This window comes from Phyllobates terribilis, unplaced genomic scaffold, assembly GCF_046119375.1.
Source record: "Phyllobates terribilis strain yellow unplaced genomic scaffold, ASM4611937v1 Scaffold_10__3_contigs__length_209671492, whole genome shotgun sequence".
Lineage (NCBI taxonomy): Eukaryota > Metazoa > Chordata > Amphibia > Anura > Dendrobatidae > Phyllobates > Phyllobates terribilis.
Window position 1 is genome coordinate 197,850,513 of NW_027362770.1, and position 18,510 is coordinate 197,869,022.

An 18,510-nucleotide genomic window follows, 5' to 3' on the forward strand; every position below is an offset into this window, starting at 1 on the left:
CACAGGGAAATGTCATTTTAACATTTTACAACCTTATCTGGTCATGTGGTGTGTGAGATATCATCACACACATCCTGTTTCATTTATGATGGAGGGACTCTGAAAGTCACAAAGCCTATTTTCATAGGGCCATCAGGTAGTCCTTACTATTCTTAAAGGGCCAGCAGTCGACCCTCACTATTGTTAGAGAGCCAACAGCCGGCTATGCTTTGTTGTTCCCATTATTAAGGAGCTGGTCTCCTATACTGTTATTGCGTATCCAGTGACTGCAAGGGCTGCCAAAAATTAGGATTCACCCCAATACCCCTTTGAAGAAACATAGAGGAGGGTCTCAATAAAACAAATGTTCCCATTATAAAGGAGTGGGTCTCCTAAACTGGTAATGCCCATGCACTAAGTGCACAGACTGGAAAACATTTACCCCTGGGGGGTATACATGAACATACTGTATAACATATAGAATGTTAGAAGTAGGCCTCTAAAAAAAAATTCCTACAGGCATCATAAATCCCGTTACAAAAAATTATGTGGGTGTTGCATCACGGTCACCCTTGTGATATGGTGGTGGAGGATGAGGAGAAGGGGGAGGACAAGAGCAAATAGCCAAAATCAGGAAGCGTATACCCATGTGTGGGTGTGAAAAGGTGCATGGGAATATACCTCCCAAGAAAAGACACAGGATTGGAGTTTATGTTACGCTGCTATCATTCAGTGGTGTTGAGAAGTCTGGCCCAATCCAGCCCTCGTTCATTTTTATAAGAGTCAGCCTGTCAGCATTTTCAGTTGACAGGAGGATGCGCTTATCAGTTATAATTCCACCAGCGGCACTAAAAACCCGCTCTGATAAAAAGCTGGTGGCAGGGCAGGCCAGGACCTCCAAGGCGTACAGAGCGAGTTCATTCCAAGTGTCCAGCTTGGATACCCAATAATTATAAGGCACAGAGGAATCACGGAGGACGTTGGTACGGTCGGCAAGGTGCTCCCTCAGCATCTTCCCAAATTTTGCACTCCTTGTGAGAGTACCCCGCGCCTCAGGGCCTGTGCGATGGGAGGGTCTGAGAAAACTCTCCCAGAACTTTGACAGTGTTCCCCTGCCTCTGCTGGATTGGAGTTGTGTCTCTCTCGCTTGTACTCCTGTGCCCTCTGCCGCCAGCGTTTTCAGATGGTAATTTTGTTAATAATTCTACAAGGGCCTTCTGGTACAGCAACATTTTACTAGACCTCTCCGCCACGGGAAGGAGAGATAGAAAGTTCTCCTTGGAGCGTGGGTCAAGAAGTGTCACCAACCAGTAATTACTGTCGGCCAAAACGCAAAACGCAATGATCACGGGAAAGGCAGCGGAACATAGTCAGCCATGTGTGCCAGACTGATAACAGCCAAGTCTTCCCTGTCCTCACCAAGAGGATGATTGTCCATGCTCTCCACCTCATTCTCCTTTTCCTCAGATCATTCAAGCTGAGCAGACGGTATGAATGTGGTGTGGGTAGTACCGTCTGTAGCGCAGCAAACCAGCTCCTGTTCTTCCTCCTCTTACTCTTCCTCATTAGCACCCAATCTGCATTGGGATGATATGAGGCTGGGCTGTGTGGAATCACCCTGTATTGTTCCTTGCTCCAATTCATCGTGCTCCGCCTGCAATGCCTCCTCTTTAATTGTGAGCAGAGAGCGTTTCAAAAGACAGAGAAGCGGGATGGTGATGCTAATTATGGCCTCATCGCCGCTCACCATCTTGGTGGAGTACTCAAGGTTTTGGAGGACGACACAGATGTCTGACATCCATGTCCACTCCTCAGTTCTTATGCCTACTCAACACCTGAACTCTGCTGCTCACAAATCCTTCCCAACATATGCAACATTGAAATCCAATGAGTTTTGACATTGCACACCAGTCGGTGAGCTGGAAGATGCAAACGCTGCTGAAGCACGGCGAGGGCGGCGGAAGCTGTAGGTGACTTTCTGAAATGGGCATACACGCGGCACACTTTGACAAACAGATACGGGTAGGTTTTGAGAAACCACGAGGTTAAGCACATGGGCCAGGCATGGTACATGTGTGAGGTTGCATAGCTTCAGAGCTGCCACCAGATTCCAGCCATTGTCACACATGACCATGCCTGGCTGTACTTTCAGCGGTGATAGCCACAGATCTGCCTGCTCTGTTACAGCTATCAACAACTCTTAATAGGTGTGCGGTTTGTCCCCCAAGCATATTAGCTTCAGCACAGCCTGTTGCCACTTGGCTGAGGCAGTGCTGCAGTGCTTCCAGCTTGCGACTGATGTTCTCATTTCGGAGAGGGAGGCTGAGGAGGAGATGTAGGAGCTGTAGAATGTGGGGGTAACCCTGACTGACCCAAGGCCCGCAATCCTCGGTGTCAGGAGGATGTGTTCGGTCGCAAGATCCGACTGGGTCCCGGCTTCCACTATGTTAGCCCAGTGTACCGTCAGAGAGATGTACCGTCCTTGCCCACAAGCACTTGTCCACGTGTCCGTGGTGAGGTGGACCTTCCCAGTAAATGCGTTGTTGAGGGCATGGCTAATGTTCTGGGACACGTGCTTGTGTAATGTTGGACGGCACACAGGGAGAAATAGTGGCAGCTGGGGACCGAGTACCGAGGGACGGCCGCTGCCATCAGGTTGCGGAAAGATTCCGTCTCCACGAGCCTAAAAGGCAACATTTCAAGTGCAAGCATTTGTAAAATGTTTGAGTTTAGTATTGTGTCCTGTGGGTGGGTGGCTGCGTATTTGCGCTTGCTTTCCAAAGACTGGGGTAGGGACAACTGAACGCTGCGCTGGGAGAAGGACATGGATGGTGACGGTGATGGTTGCAAGTGTGCAACGACAGGTGCAGGGCAGGAGGCATCTTCGCCTGCTCCATGGACAGGGGATTGGCGTGATGCACAAGAGTGGAACAGACAGTGGTGTCACCTGCAGACAATGTTTCTGGACCCTGGGGTTCAGCCCAACTAGTCGGGTGCTTTGCTGTCATGTGTCTGAGCAGGCTGGTGGTGGTCAGGCTGGCCGTTTTGCCACCCCTGCTGATGCTGGCCTGGCAGATGTTGCAAATGGCCTTTTTGGGGTTATCTGGACAGTCTTTGAAAAAAAACAGACTCGAGAAGACCTAACAGTTGTACTGGCAACTTCCTTCGTGTTGGTGTTAGGGGGAACGGTTGCCCGCCTTGTGTCTGCGGCCACCACACTGCTTCTTCCTGCCTGTTGTTGTGCTACGCCTCCCTCCCCTCTGTGCTGTCCTCGCTCTGCATGTTCTCCTGCCAGGTTGGGTCAGTTACTATATCATCCACCACCTCGTCTTCCACTTCCGCACCCTAGTCCTCCTCCTGACTTTCTTGTAATTGTGTCTCATCATTGTCCACCTCTTGTGACACTTTCCCACCGTCGCCTTCGTGTGACCGTGGCTGCTCAAATATTTGGGCATCGCTACACGCGATCTCCTCTTGCCCCGCTTCAAGTGGACCGGGCGAGAGGCCCAAATCTATAAATGGAGAAATGAACAGCTCTTCAGAGTGTCCAAGTGTGGGACCAGTTGTCTCCAGGCACTCGGCATGGTGGGAGGAAGGAGGATCAGGGTGAGGAATATGCGGTCCAGACTCACGGCTACTGAGACTTGACCGTGTGGAAGACAGGGTGGTGGTGGTGGTGGCTAAGTGACTGGAAGCATTATCCGCTATCCAACCAACAACCTTTTGACACTTCTCTGGGTTCAGTAGTGGTGTGCTGCGGTCCCCTAGGAATTGGAACAGGAAGGTCGGGCGAGAAGATGTGGGTGTTTGCTGTGTTCCCTCAGCAGGCACAGTTTCATCTGGGCCACGGCCTCGGCATGTGTGTGCACCATCACCATCACGTCACTTCTCCGTCCCTTGACATGCACCTTAACCATTTTAAATGGAGTGTAATATTTGGCCCGCTCCGCAAAATGTCTGTATTATTACGGCAGTAATATGGGATCACGTCTGACAACCACTGTTTTCGGCTGTGGCCTTGTAGTATAGTATTGGTCAGCGACCAAGTGTGAATAGGTTCGACAACACACAGCCGGCTGACTTTAAATAGAGTGGAATATTTGGCACGCTCCAAAATATGTCACGACATTGATTATTACCGCAGTAATATGTGATCACGTCTGATGATGGAAAAGTTTCTCTGCTTCCACAATACAGCAATGCGAATAAAAACAAAAAAATCTGGCTGTATTCTGTTAACAAGCAAATGGAGCTGTAAAATGTTGGACTGGGTCGCTTTTTAAGCAAATAATCAAGATTAACAGCAAAAAAAAAATAGCCCTGATATGTAGGGCTATGGATATCTGTAACAGCGGCAGCAGACAGAACGTGCAATGGACACTATTGCGCTTTATAGTATCCACAAACTCTGCCTGCCTAACTCCTGCTATCACCGCTGAATATATGCAGCTGGATTAGTCCTCAGAAGGACTGTTAGTTCAGATGTCGATCATCACTAGTCCTGAGTCACGGGCGGGGCAGAAAGAAACTCTTCAGAGACTTGGACTCAATTCATTATTACATTTGCGCTTGTTATTTGCTGATTTCTTAGTGTTTTTTGTGCCTTTTTTTGTGCCACATTCCTCCCATCTGTGCCTATTTTGCCGTCTGTTTTATACTTGTTCACCTGTTGTTCTCTTTTTAGTTCACTATTGTGGACGGGGTTTGAAGTTTTCGGATAATTCTGCCTGATTCATCATTTGTGACTTTTCAATGTCGCATATCTACATGTGAGGTTTTATGTGCGTCAGATAATTTGATGCATTTTGGGAAATCTGCAATTTTTTTGTGCTAAATACCATAGCACAGGATCCGCCATTCACAAGAAGTGATGTCACAGCTCACCTCCTCCTCCCCCTGTACAATATCAGATAATACTTCTATATACAGTTGATAACACAGGATCCAGAATTCACAATAGGTGATGTCACAGCTCACCTCCTCCTCCTCCTGTACAATGACTGATAACACCTCTATATACAGCTCATAACACAGGATCCACCATTCAAAATAGGTGATGTCACAGCTCACCTCCTTCTCCCCCTGTACAATGACTGATAACACCTCTATATACTGCTGATAACACAGGATCCACCATTCACAATAGGTGATATCACAGCTCACCTCCTCCTCCTCCTGAATAATGACGGGTAATACCTCTATATATAGTAGATAACACAGGATCCACCATTCACAATAGGTGATGTCACAGCTCACCTCCCCCCTCCTGTACAATAACTGATAACACCTCTATATACAGTAGATAACACAGGATCCACCATTCACAATAGGTGACATCACAGCTCACCTCCTCCTCCTGTACAATGACTGATAACACCTCTATATACAGCTCATAACACAGGATCCACCATTCACAATAGACGATATCACAGCTCACCTCCTCCTCCTGTACAATGACTGATAACACCTCTATATACAGCTCATAACACAGGATCCACTATTCACAATAGGTGATGTCACAGCTCACCTCCTCCTGTACTATGACTGATAACACCTCTATATACAGCTCATAACATAGGATCCACCATTCAAAATAGGTGATGTCACAGCTTACCTCCTCCTCCTCCTGTACAATGACTGATAATACCTCTATATACAGCTGATAACACAGGATCCACCATTCACAATAGACGATATCACAGCTCACCTCCTCCTCCTGTACAATGACTGATAACACCTCTATATACAGTAGATAACACAAGATCCACCATTCACAATAGGTGATGTCACAGCTCACCTCCTCCTTCCGTACAATGACTGATAACACCTCTATATACAGTAGATAACACAAGATCCACCATTCACAATAGGTGATATCACAGCTCACCTCCTCCTCCTCCTCCTATACAATGACTGATAACACCTCTATATACAGTAGATAACACAGGATCCACCATTCACAATAGGTGATATCACAGCTCACCTCCTCCTCCTGTACAATCACTGATAACACCTCTATATACAGTAGATAACACAGGATCCACCATTCACAATAAGTGATATCACAGCTCACCTCCTCCTTCTGTATAATGACTGATAACACCTCTATATACAGTAGATAACACAGGTTCCAGAATTCACAATAGGTGATGTCACAGCTCACCTCCTCCTCCTCCTGTACAATGACTGATAACACCTCTATATACAGTAGATAACACAGGATCCACCATTCACAATAGGTGATATCACAGCTCACCTCCTCCTGTACAATCACTGATAACACCTCTATATACAGTAGATAACACAGGATCCACCATTCACAATAGGTGATATCACAGCTCACCTCCTCCTTCTGTACAATGACTGATAACACCTCTATATACAGTAGATAACACAGGATCCACCATTCACAATAGGTGATGTCACAGCTCACCTCCCCCTCCTTTCTATATCTTCCTGTATTTAATCATGTTTTTGTTTTCTTGTATTTCCTCTCTTCCTGTACATTCTCACATGTTCTGTGTTTGTTGCTGTCTCCTCACATTTCCCAGATCTTCCATTTCTTTTCCTCTCGTCTTGAATTCTCCTGTATGTTCCTTTATCTTCCTGTCTTTTTCTTGTATCTTCTGATCTCTTTTCTTCTGTCTTCTGATATTCTCTTGTCTTCTATTTCCTTTGTATCTTTCTATATATTCTTGTATCTCCTTATGTTTTCCTGTTGCCATTTCTTTCCATATTTCCGCTGTATTTTTGTTTGTCCTCCTTCTTCTTCCCGTATCTTTCTGCATCCTCCTGTTTATTTCTGGGTCCTTTCGTATATTCTTGCGTATTCCAGCATTTTCTTATAGATAACTTCTTGTCTCCTCCTGTATACTCCCAAACTTGGAGCTTTCTCATGTCTTCCTTTCCTATCATCTGACATCCATAATCCTCTATAGCAGGGGTCTCAGACACGTGGACCGCGGGCCACATGCGACACCTCCGGCTGCTTCATTCGGCCCCTCCGGCTGCTTCATGCGGCCCCTCCGGCTGCTTCATGCGGCCCCTCAGGCTGCTTCATTCGGCCCCTCCGGCTGCTTCATGCGGCCCCTCCGGCTGCTTCATGCGGCCCCTCAGGCTGCTTCATTCGGCCCCTCTGGCTGCTTCACTCGGCCCCTCTAGCTACTTCATGCGGCCCGCGGACACGATAGACCCTGATCGATGCGTGGGGACGTTCCTACAACATGGGAACCTGGATGGGGCATCAGTACAAGATGAGGACCAGTATGGAACACTACTACAAGATGGGGACCAGGATGGGGCATTACTGCAAGATGGGGACCAGGATGGGGCATTACTACAAGATGTGGACCAGGATGGGGCATTACTACAAGATGAGGACAAGGATGGGGCATTACTACAAGATGAGGATCAGGATGGGGTATTACTGCAAGATGAGGACCAGGATGGGGCATTACTACAAGATGAGGACCAGGATGAAACATTACTACAAGATGAGGACCAGGATGGGCACATTACTACAAGATGAGGACCAGGATGGGGCATTACTACAAGATGAGGACCAGGATGGGAACACTACTACAAGATGAGGACCAGGATGGGGCATTACTACAAGATGAGGACCAGGATGGGCACATTACTACAAGATGAGGACCAGGATGGGGCATTACTACAAGATGAGGACCAGGATGGGCACATCACTACAAGATGGAGACAAGGATGGGGCATTACTACAAGATGGGGACCAGGATGGGGCATTACTACAAGATGGGGACCAGGATGGGGCATTACTACAAGATGAGGACCAGGATGGGGCATTACTACAAGATGAGGACCAGGATGAGACATTACTACAAGATGTGGACCAGGATGTGGCATTACTACAAGATGAGGACAAGGATGGGGCATTACTACAAGATGAGGACCAGGATGGGGTATTACTGCAACATGAGGACCAGGATGGGGCATTACTACAAGATGGAGACCAGGATGGGGCATTACTACAAGATGAGGACCAGGATGGGGCATTACTACAAGATGAGGACCAGGATGGAACATTACTACAAGATGAGGACCAGGATGGGCACATTACTACAAGATGAGGACCAGGATGGGGCATTACTACAAGATGAGGACCAGGATGGAACATTACTACAAGATGAGGACCAGGATGGGAACACTACTACAAGATGGGGACCAGGATGGGGCATTACTACAAGATGAGGACCATGATGGGCACATTACTACAAGATGAGGACCAGGATGGGGCATTACTACAAGATGACGACCAGGATGGAACATTACTACAAGATGAGGACCAGGATGGGAACACTACTACAAGATGGGGACCAGGATGGGCACATCACTACAAGATGAGGACCAGGATGGAGCATTACTACAAGATGGGGACTAGGATGGGGCATTACTACAAGATGAGGACCAGGATGGGCACATTACTACAAGATGAGGACAAGGATGGGGCATTACTACAAGATGAGGACTAGGATGGGCACATTACTACAAAATGAGGACCAGGATGTGGTATTACTACAAGATGAGGACCAGGATGGGGCATTACTACAAGATGAGGACCAGGATGGGGTATTACTGCAAGATGAGGACCAGGATGGGGCATTACTACAAGATGAAGACCAGGATGGGCACATTACTACAAGATGAGGACCAGGATGGGGCATTACTACAAGATGAGGACAAGGATGGGGCATTACTACAAGATGAGGACCAGGATGGGGCATTACTACAAGATGAGGACAAGGATGGGGCATTACTACAAGATGAGGACCAGGATGGGGCATTACTACAAGATGAGGACCAGGATGGAGCATTACTACAAGATGAGGACCAGGATGGGGCATTAATACAAGATGAGTAGCAGGAAGGGGTATTACTGCAAGATGAGGACCAGGATGGGGCATTAATACAAGATGAGGACCAGTATGGGGCATTACTACAAGATGAGGACTAGGATGGAGCATTACTACAAGATGAGGACCAGGATGGCGCATTACTACAAGATGAGGACCAGGATGGGGACATTACTACAAGATGAGTACCAGGATGGGGCATTACTGCAAGATGAGGACCAGGATGGGCACATTACTACAATATGGGGACCAGGATGGGGCATTACTACAATATGGGGACCAGGATGGGGCATTACTACAAGATGAGGATCAGGATGGGGCATTACTACAATATGGGGACTAGGATGGGGCATTACTACAAGATGGGGACCAGGATGGGGCATTACTACAAGATGGGGACCAGGATGGGGCATTACTACAAGATGAGAACAAGGATGGGGCATTACTACAATATGGGGACCAGGATGGGGCATTACTACAAGATGAGGACCAGGATGGAGCATTACTACAAGATGAGGACCATGATCGGGCATTACTACAAGGTGAGGATCAAGATGGGCATTACTACAATATGGCGACCAGGATGGAGCATTACTACAAGATGAGGACCAGGATGGAGCATTACTACAAGATGGGGATCAGGATGGGGCATTACTACAAGATGAGGACCAGGATGGGGCATTACTACAAGATGGGGAACAGGATGGGGCATTACTACAAGATGAAGCCCCGGATGGGGCATTACTACAAGATGGCGACCAGAATGGGGCATTACTACAAGATGAGGACCAGGGTGGGCACATCACTACAAGATGAGGACCAGGATGGAGCATTACTACAAGATGAGGACCAGGATGGGCACATTACTACAAGATGAGGACCAGGATGGGGCATTACTACAAGATGAGGACCAGGATGGGGCATTACTACAAGATGAGGACCAGGATGGGGCATTACTACAAGATGAGGACCAGGATGGGGCATTACTACAAGATGAGGACCAGGATGGGGTAATACTGCAAGATGAGGACCAGGATGGGGCATTACTACAAGATGAGGACCAGTATGGAGCATTACTACAAGATGAGGACTAGGATGGAGCATTACTACAACATGAGGACCAGGATGGCGCATTACTACAAGATGAGGACCAGGATGGGGACATTACTGCAAGATGAGGACCAGGATGGGGCATTACTGCAAGATGAGGACCAGGATGGGGCATTACTACAAGATGAGAATCAGGATGGGGCATTACTACAATATGAGGACCAGGATGGGGCATTACTACAAGATGAGGACCAGGATGGAGCATTACTACAAGATGGGGATCAGGATGGGGCATTACTACAAGATGAGGACCAGGATGGGGCATTACTACAAGATGAGGACCAGGATGGGGCATTACTACAAGATGAGGACAAGAATGGGGCATTACTACAATATGGGGACCAGGATGGGGCATTACTACAAGATGAGGACCAGGATGGGGCATTACTGCAAGATGTGGATCAAGATGGGGCATTACTACAATATGGGGACCAGGATGGGGCATTACTACAAGATGAGGACAAGGATGGAGCATTACTACAAGATGGGGATCAGGATGGGGCATTACTACAAGATGAGGACCAGGATGTGGCATTACTACAAGATGGGGACCAGGATGGGGCATTACTACAAGATGAGGCCCGGGATGGGGCATTACTTCAAGATGGTGACTGGGATGGGGCATTACTACAAGATGGGGACCGGGATGGGGCATTACTACAAGATGAGGACCAGGGTGGGGCAATACTTCAAGATGAGGAGCAGGATGGGGCATTACTACAAGATGAGGACCAGAATGGGGCATTACTACAAGATGAGGACCAGGATGGGGCATTGCTACAAGATGAGGACCAGGATGGGGCATTACTACAAGATGAGGACCAGGATGGGGCATTACTACAAGATGAGGACCAGGATGGGCACATTACTACAAGATGAGGACCAGGATGGAGCATTACTACAAGATGCGGACTAGGATGGACACATTACTACAAGATGAGGACCAGGATGGGGCATTACTACAAGATGAGGACCAGGATGGAGCATTACTACAAGATGAGGACCAGGATGGGCACATTACTACAAGATGGGGACCAGGATGGAGCATTACAACAAGATGAGGACCAGGATGGGGCATTACTACAAGATGAGGACCAGGATGGAGCATTACTACAAGAAGAGGACCAGGATGGGCACATTACTACAAGATGAGTACCAGAATGGGGCATTACTACAAGATGAGGACCAGGATGGGGCATTACTACAAGATGAGGATCAGGATGGGGCATTACTACAATATGGGGACCAGGATGGGGCATTACTACAAGATGAGGACTAGGATGGGCACATTGCTACAAGATGAGGACCAGGATGGGGCATTACTACAAGATGAGGACCAGGATGGGGCATTACTACAAGATGAGGACCAGGATGGGGCATTACTACAAGATGAGGGCAAGGATGGGGCATTACTACAATATGGGGACCAGGACGGGGCATTACTACAAGATGAGGACCAGGATGGAGCAATACTACAAGATGAGGATCAGGATGGGGCATTACTACAAGATGAGGACCAGGATTGGGCATTTCTACAAGATGAGGATCAGGATGGGGCATTACTACAATATGGGGACCAGGATGGGGCATTACTACAAGATGAGGACCAGGATGGAGCATTACTACAAGATGGGGATCAGGATGGGGCATTACTACAAGATGAGGACCAGGATGGGGCCTTACTACAAAATGGGGACTAGGATGGGGCATTACTACAAGATGAGGCCCGGGATGGGGCACTACTACAAGATGGGGACCAGGATGGGGCATTACTACAAGATGAGGACCAGGGTGGGGCAATACTTCAAGATGAGGAGCAGGATGGGGCATTACTACAAGATTAGGAGCAGGATGGGGCATTACTACAAGATGGGGACAAGGATGGGGCATTAATACAAGATGGGGACCAGGATGGGGCATTACTACAAGATGGGGACCAGGATGATGCATTACTACAAGATGAGGACCAGGATGGAGCATTACTACAAGATGAGGACCAGGATGGGGCATTACTGCAAGATAAGGACAAGGATGAGGCATTACTACAATATGAGGACCAGGATGGGGCATTACTACAAGATGAGGACCAGGATGGAGCATTACTACAAGATGGGGATCAGGATGGGGCATTACTACAAGATGAGGACCAGGATGGGGCATTACTACAAGATGGGTACCGGGAAGGGGCATTACTACAAGATGAGGCCCGGGATGGGGCATTACTACAAGATGGGGACCAGGAAGGGGCATTACTACAAGATGAGGCCCGGGATGGGGCATTACTACAAGATGGGGACCAGGATGGGGCATTACTTCAAGATGAGGACCAGGATCGGTCAATACTTCAAGATGAGCAGGATGGGGCATTACTACAAGATGGGAACAAGGATGGGGCATTAATACAAGATGGGGACCAGGATAGGGCATTACTACAAGATGAGGATCAGGATGGGGCAATACTTCAAGATGAGGACCAGGATGGGGCATTACTACAAGATGAGGACCAGAATGGGGCATTACTACAAGATGGGGACCAAGATGGGGCACATTACTACAAGATGGGGACCAGGATGGGCACATTACTACAAGATGGGGACCAGGATGGGGCATTACTACAAGATGGGGACCGGGATGGGGCATTACGACAAGATGAGGACCAGGATGGGGCAAAACTTCAAGATGAGGACCAGGATGGGGCAATACTTCAAGATGAGGACCAGGATGGGGCATTACTACAAGATGGGGACAATGATAGGGGACATTACTACAAGATGGGGACCAGGATGGGGCATTACTACAAGATGGGGACCAGGATGGCGCATTACTACAAGATGTGGATCAGGATGGGGCAATACTTCAAGATGAGGACCAGGAGGAAGCATAACTACAAGATGGGGATCAGGATGGGGCATTACTACAATATGGAGACCAGGATGGGGCATTACTACAAGATGAGGACCAGGACGGGGCAATACTTCAAGATGAGGACCAGGATGGTGCATTACTACAAGATGAGGACCAGGATGGGGCAATACTACAAGATGGGGACAAGGAAGGGGCATTCATACAAGATGGGGACCAGAATGGGGCATTACTACAAGATGAGGCACGGGATTGGGCATTACTACAAGATGGGGACCAGGTTGGGGCATTACTTCAAGATGAGGACCAGGATGGGGCAATACATCAAGATGAGGCCCAGGATGGAGCATTAATACAAGATGGGGACCAGGATGGGGCATTACTAAAAGATGAGGATCAGGATGCGGCAATACTTCAAGATGAGGACCAGGATGGGGCATTAGTACAAGATGGGGACAAGGATAGGGGACATTACTACAAGATGGGGACCAGGATGGGGCATTACTACAAGATGGGGACAAGGATGGGGCATTACTACAAGATGGGGACCATGATGGGGCATTACTACAAGATGAGGACCAGGATGGGGCATTACTACAAGATGAGGACCAGGATGGGGCATTACTACAAGATGGGGACCAGGATGGGGCATTACTACAAGATGAGGACCAGGATGGGCACATTACTACAAGATGGGGACCAGGATGGGCACATTTCTACTAGATGTGGACCAAGATGGGGCATTACTACAAGATGAGGACCAGGATGGGGCATTACTACAAGATGAGGACAAGGATGGGGCATTACTACAAAATGGGGACCAGGATGGGGCATTACTACAAGATGAGGACCAGGATGGAGCATTACTGCAAGATGAGGACCAGGATGGGGCATTACTACAAGATGAGGACCAGGATGGGGTAATACTGCAAGATGAGGACCAGGATCGGTCATTACTACAAGATGAGGACCAGTATGGAGCATTACTACAAGATGAGGAATAGCATGGAGGATTACTGCAACATGAGGACCAGGATGGCGCGTTACTACAAGATGAGGTCCAGGATGGCGCATTACTGCAAGATGAGGACCAGGGTGGGGCATTACTGCAAGATGAGGACCAGGATGGGGCATTACTACAAGATGAGGATCAGGATGGAGCATTACTACAATATGTGGACCAGGATGGGGCATTACTGCAAAATGAGGACCAGGATGGAGCATTACTACAAGATGGGGATCAGGATGGGGCATTACTACAAGATGAGGACCAGGATGGGGCATTACTACAAGATGGGGACCAGGATGGGGCATTACTACAAGATGAGGACAAGGATGGGGCATTACTACAATATGGGGACCAGGATGGGGCATTACTACAAGATGAGGACAAGGATCGAGCATTACTACAAGATGGGGATCAGGATGGGGCATTACTACAAGATGAGGACCAGGACGTGGCATTACTACAAGATGGGGACCAGGATGGGGCATTACTTCAAGATGAGGACCAGGATGGGGCAATACTTCAAGATGAGGACCAGGATGGGGCATTAATACAAGATGGGGACCAGGATGGGGCATTACTATAAGATGAGGATCAGGATGCGGCAATACTACAAGATGGGGACCAGGATGGGGCATTACTACAAGATGGGGACCAGAATGGGGCATTACTACAAGATGGGGACCATAATGGGGCATTACTACAAGCTGAGGACCAGGATGGGGCATTACTAAAAGATGAGGACCAGGATGGGGCATTACTACAAGATGGGGACCAGGATGGGGCATTACTACAAGATGAGGACCAGGATGGGCACATTACTACAAGATGGGGACCAGGATGGGCACATTACTACAAGATGAGGACAAGGATGGGGCATTACTACAAGATGAGGACCAGGATGGGGCATTACTACAAAATGGGGACCAGGATGGGGCATTACTACAAGATGAGGACCAGGATGGAGCATTACTACAAGATGAGGACCAGGATGGGGCATTACTACAAGATGAGGATCAGGATGGGGCATTGCTACAATATGGGGACCAGGATGGGGCATTACTACAAGAAGAAGACCAGGATGGAGCATTACTACAAGATGGGGATCAGGATGGGTCATTACTACAAGATGAGGACCAGGATGAGGCATCACTACAAGATGGGGACCAGGATGGGGCATTACTACAAGATGAGGATCAAGATGGGGCATTACTACAATATGGGTACCAGGATGGGGCATTACTGCAAGATGAGGACCAGGATGGAGCATTAATACAAGATGGGGATCAGGATGGGGCATTACTACAAGATGAGGACCAGGATGGGGCATTACTACAAGATGGGGACCAGGATGGGGCATTACTACAACATGAGGCCCGGGATGGGGCATTACTACAAGATGGCGACCAGGATGGGGCATTACTACAAGATGAGGACCAGGGTGGGGAAATACTTCAAGATGAGGAGCAGGATGGGGCATTACTACAAGATGAGGACCAGAATGGGGCAGAACTACAAGATGAGGACCAGGATAGGGCATTGCTACAAGATGAGGACCAGGATGGGGCATTAGTACAAGATGAGGACCAGGATGGGGCATTACTACAAGATGAGGACCAGGATGGGCACATCACTACAAGATGAGGACCAGGATGGAGCATTACTACAAGATGAGGACCAGGATGGGCACATTACTACAAAATGAGGATCAGGTTGGGCACATTACTACAAGATGAGGACCAGGATGGGGCATTACTACAAGATGAGGACCAGGATGGGGCATTACTACAAGATGAGGACCAGGAAGGGGCATTACTACAAGATGAGGACAAGGATGGGGCATTACTACAAAATGGGGACCAGGATGGGGCATTACTACAAGATGAGGACCAGGATGGAGCATTACTACAAGATGAGGACCAGGATGGGGCATTACTACAAGATGAGGACCAGGATGGGGCATTACTTCAAGATGAGGATCAGGATGAAGCATTACTACAATATGGGGACCAGGATGGGGCATTACTACAAGATGAGGACCAGGATGGAGCATTACTACAAGACGGGGATCAGGATGGGTCATTACTACAAGATGAGGACCAGGATGAGGCATCACTACAAGATGGGGACCAGGATGGGGCATTACTACAAGATGAGGACAAGGATGGGGCATTACTACAATATGGGGACCAGGATGGGGCATTACTACAAGATGAGGACCAGGATGGAGCATTACTACAAGATGAGGACCAGGATGGGGCATTACTACAAGATGAGGACCAGGATGGGGCATTACAACAAGATGAGGATCAAGATGGGGCATTACTACAATATGGGGACCAGGATGGGGCATTACTACAAGATGAGGACCAGGATGGAGCATTAATACAAGATGGGGATCAGGATGGGGCATTACTACAAGATGAGGACCAGGATGGGGCATTACTACAAGATGGGGACCAGGATGGGGCATTACTACAACATGAGGCCCGGGATGGGGCATTACTTCAAGATGGCGACCAGGATGGGGAAATACTACAAGATGAGGACCAGGGTGGGGAAATACTTCAAGATGAGGAGCAGGATGGGGCATTACTACAAGATGAGGACCAGAATGGGGCAGTACTACAAGATGAGGACCAGGATGGGGCATTGCTACAAGATGAGGACCAGGATGGGGCATTACTACAAGAAGAGGACCAGGATGGGGCATTACTACAAGATGAGGACCAGGATGGGCACATTACTACAAAATGAGGATCAGGTTGGGCACATTACTACAAGATGAGGACCAGGATGGGGCATTACTACAAGATGAGGACCAGGATGGGGCATTACTACAAGATGAGGACCAGGAAGGGGCATTACTACAAGATGAGGACAAGGATGGGGCATTACTACAAAATGTTGACCAGGATGGGGCATTACTACAAGATGAGGACCAGAATGGAGCATTACTACAAGATGAGGACCAGGATGGGGCATTACTACAAGATAAGGACCAGGATGGGGTAATACTGCAAGATGAGGACCAGGATGGGGCATTACTACAAGATGAGGACCAGTATGGAGCATTACTACAAGATGAGGACTAGCATGGAGGATTACTGCAACATGAGGACCAGGATGGCGCATTACTACAAGATGAGGACCAGGATGGCGCATTACTGCAAGATGAGGATCAGGATGGGGCATTACTGCAAGATGAGGACCAGGATGGGGCATTACTACAAGATGAGGATCAGGATGGGGCATTACTACAATATGTGGACCAGGATGGGGCATTACTACAAAATGTGGACCAGGATGGGGCATTACTACAAGATGAGGACCAGGATGGACCATTACTACAAGATGGGGATCAGGATGGGGCATTACTACAAGATGAGGACCAGGATGGGGCACTACTACAAGATGGGGACCAGGATGGGGCATTACTACAAGATGATTACAAGGATGGGGCATTACTACAATATGGGGACCAGGATGGGGCATTACTGCAAGATGAGGACCAGGATGGAGCATTACTACAAGATGAGGACCAGGATGGGGCATTACTACAAGATGAGTACCAGGATGGGGCATTACTGCAAGATGATGATCAAGATGGGGCATTACTACAATATGGGGACCAGGATAGGGCATTACTTCAAGATGAGGACAAGGATGGAGCATTACTACAAGATGGGGATCAGGATGGGGCATTACTACAAGATGAGGACGAGGATGTGGCATTACTACAAGATGGGGACCAGGATGGGGCATTACTACAAGATGAGGCCCAGGATGGGGCATTACTAGAAGATGGGGACCGGGATGGGGCATTACTACAAGATGAGGACCAGGGTGGGCAATACCTCAAGATGAGGAGCAGGATGGGGCATTACTACAAGATGAGGACCAGAATGGGGCATTACTACAAGATGAGGACCAGGATGGGGCATTGCTACAAAATGAGGACCAGGATGGGGCATTAATGCAAGATGAGGACCAGGATGGGGCATTACTACAAGATGAGGACCAGGATGGTCACATTACTACAAGATGAGGACCAGGATGGAGCATTACTACAAGATAAGGAACAGGATGGGCACATCACTACAAGATGAGGACCAGGATGGAGCATTACTAAAAGATGAGGACCAGGAAGGGCACATTACTACAAGATGAGGACCAGGTTGGGCACATTACTACAAGATGAGGACCAGGATGGGGCATTACTACAAGATGAGGACCAGGATGGGGCATTACTACAAGATGAGGACCAGGATGGGGCATTACTACAAGATGAGGACAAGGATGGGGCATTACTACAAAATGGGGACCAGGATGGGGCATTACTACAAGAAGAGGACCAGGGTGGAGCATTACTACAAGATGAGGACCAGGATGGTGTATTACTACAAGATGAGGACCAGGATGGGGTAATACTGCAAGATGAGGACCAGGATGGGGCATTACTACAAGATGAGGACCAGTATGGAGCATTACTACAAGATGAGGACTAGGATGGAGCATTACTACAACATGAAGACCAGGATGGCGCATTACTACAAGATGTGGACCAGGATGGGGCATTACTGCAAGATGAGGACCAGGATGGGGCATTACTGCAAGATGAGGACCAGGATGGGGCATTACTACAAGATGAGGATCAGGATGGGGCAT